The sequence below is a fragment of the Globicephala melas genome, chromosome 19 (assembly GCF_963455315.2).
Source record: "Globicephala melas chromosome 19, mGloMel1.2, whole genome shotgun sequence".
Classification (NCBI taxonomy): Eukaryota; Metazoa; Chordata; class Mammalia; order Artiodactyla; family Delphinidae; genus Globicephala; species Globicephala melas.
Window position 1 is genome coordinate 15,158,660 of NC_083332.1, and position 3,005 is coordinate 15,161,664.

Genomic DNA, 3,005 nt, shown 5'->3' on the forward strand with positions numbered 1-3,005 from the left:
TCCGTGTCCCCTGCACTGGCAGGCGGATTCTTAACCACTCTGCCACCAGGGAAGTCCCCGAATAACAGGTTTTAATTTAAGCACTTATTATTGCTAGCCACTGTTCTAGTGCTGTTAATATTAACTCTCCTAATCCTCATAAAAACTGTTTGAAATTGGTACTATTATTTGTGTTTTACAAACAATAAACTCTGGAACAGAAAGACACTGAATATATTGCCCAAATTCACCAATACTTACAAGACCAAGATTTTAATCCAGATACTCTAGATTAGGGGTCAGTTAATTTTTCTGTAAAGGACCAGGTATAAATATGTTGGGCTTTGTGGGCAAAAGAGAAAATCAAGGATATTATGCAGGTGCTAATATAACAAGAGAGAAAACAAATTTCCATAGAAGTTTTTGACAAAATTCAAAACTTTATTTATGAATACTGAAATTTGAATTTCATATAATTTTCACATCATGAAATGTTGTTCTCCTTTTGATATGCTGTCAATTGTAGAAAAATGTTAAAACCAGTCTTAGTTCACAGGCCATAAAAAAAATTGGCTACAAGCTGGATTTGGCCTGCAGGGTCGTGGTTTGCTGACCTCTGCTCAAGACTCAGAGACCATTATACATTGCTGACTCAGTCTACACAATTATGTGACTTGAAAAAAAAAAAACTGATGCTGCCTAATCTTATTCAATAACTTGTTGGTACCACATAAATCTCCTAATTCCTTGGGAAAAAATTTCTGCCCTTCTTGAAAGAGATGCCTCTGTACATACCCCTAATAATATTCTTAAAGGTCTCCAAAACAGAAGACCGTTTTTACTGAAGACTGTTACTGAAATCAATCAAACCTTATCCTACCTTGCCATTTTCCCACTCATGTCTTTGAAGAAAATCTGAAGTATCTAATGTGTAATTCTACCTAAGCATTAACAAATCACCATGTAAAGGAGGACTGTTTCTGTGTCATGGGACTGCTTAGACAAAAACAGCACAAGGGGAAAGTGTTGCCAAGTGGTTATACAAAAATTAACTGTAGGAAGGGCATTTGATAAGGAACTGGGAAAGAAGGGGATCCATCCTAATGGTACTATCATTAACTGGGAATAGAAGGCTTGGCCAGGTAAATGGATTAGTCACTATTTGGCAGGGCATTTAAGATGAAGTTATTCTATATCCTGAGAAACAAAAATTCATTCCATGAAACAAAAACCTCAAAGTGACTTCTAGGAAAGGGGAGCCCTCTTGCACTGTTGGTGGGAATGTAAATTGATACAGCCACTATGGAGAACAGTATGGAGGTTCCTTAAAAAACTAAAAATAGAACTACCATATGACCCAGCAATCCCACTACTGGGCATATACATTGAGAAAACCATAATTTAAAAAGAGTCATGTACCCCAGTGTTCATTGCAGCTCTATTTACAATAGCCAGGACATGGAAGCAACCTAAGTGTCTATTGACAGATGAATGGCTAAAGAAGATGTGGCACATATATACAATGGAATATTACTCAGCCATAAAAAGAAATGAAACTGAGTTATTTGTAGTGAGGTGGATGGACCTAGAGTCTGTCATACATTGTGAAGTAAGTCAGAGAAAAACAAATACTGTATGCTAACACATATATATGAAATCTTAAAAAATGGTTCTGATGAACCCAGGGGCGGGACAGGAATAGACGCAGACATAGAGAATGTACTTGAGGACATGGGGAGGGGGAAGGGTAATCTGGGACGAAGTGAGAGAGGAGAATTCACATATATACACTACCAAATGTAAAATAGGTAGCTAGTGGAAAGCAGCTGCGTAGCACAGGGAGATCAGCTCGGTGCTTTGTGACCACCTAGAGGGGTGGGATAGGGAGGGTGGGAGGGAGATGGAAGAGGGAGGGGATATGGGGATATATGTATACATATAGCTGATTCACTTGGTTATACAGTAGAAACTAACACAACATTGTAAAGCAACTATACTCCAATAAAGATGTTAAAAAAAAAATGACCTCTAGCTTGGCTTTGAGATGTGCAGCTGCAACACTTCTCCTTTCATGGCCCTTCTTTTGGGATACGGCAAAACTTGGAAGGAAAAGGGGATCATGACATACTAGGCCTTTCATACCAAGACAGGCTAAATAAGAACACATTCTTCATCACTAGCAAGCCTCCATCATCCATGTTAAATACACCCAATGGAAGTAAGAGAAAGACTGGAATACTCTTGACCTGTATCATTAAAAAAAAGTCAGGTTGACTGAAGCCTAGGAGCAGAATCAGTTTCTGTGTTCACAGCAGTTTCCTGTCAACAAAGCTATGAAAATGCTGTAGATCTGCAATATGCAGCTTGCCCCCACAGAGCTTCCAAGAGGACTCTTTGGAGGAAGGACTCCTACTCTTGGTGCCTTAATATCATGTCTTCCCAGGACCCTGCCTCGAGGGCAATTCCAGCTCTAAAATCCCTGTAATAAACACGGAACTCTGATTTTTTTAGTTGGAACCTTCATTCTAGGTCTCAAATATTCAACTTCCCTTTGAATATTTGAGACCTAGAATGCTAGCCATTTTTGTGCAGCTAGCATTTCTGCGCAGTGTGGCTATAACAGGTGAAAACATAGAGGCAGTGAAAGAAAGCCCAGTGCAACAAATTCCAAGAAACCATGGAATTGACAATTAGCTCCCAAACAGGTAACACTTAATGTACTGCATGCCTGTGTATTAAGCACTAGGCTAGACAATAGACACAGGGTGCAATGATGAAGGCAACCGGGGCCATGCTTTAGAACTGGGGACCTCTGTGGTTAACAAGGGGCTCGCAGCCTTTGACAGGCACAGGCTGAGTCACACAGGGATCTTGTCCACTGATTCCTCAATGCTAGAACTGCAAAAATGAAACCACCCTCCTAAAAGTAAAAAAAAGTCACACTAGGCCAGTTTTGATCTGTCGCTAGTCGGTCACAATAGTCACAGGATCACTTGGTCACAGTGTAACACCTCACAGTCGCCGCC

The 3,005-nt window shown here is 40.1% G+C and overlaps 1 protein-coding gene across 4 annotated transcripts in view; it reads right to left on the reverse strand.

Moving 5' to 3' along the window:
* Window positions 1-3,005, reverse strand: part of ZNF260 (zinc finger protein 260) — a 210,170-nt gene that overhangs the window by 127,497 nt on the left and 79,668 nt on the right. The gene's annotated exons all lie outside the window — the stretch shown is intronic.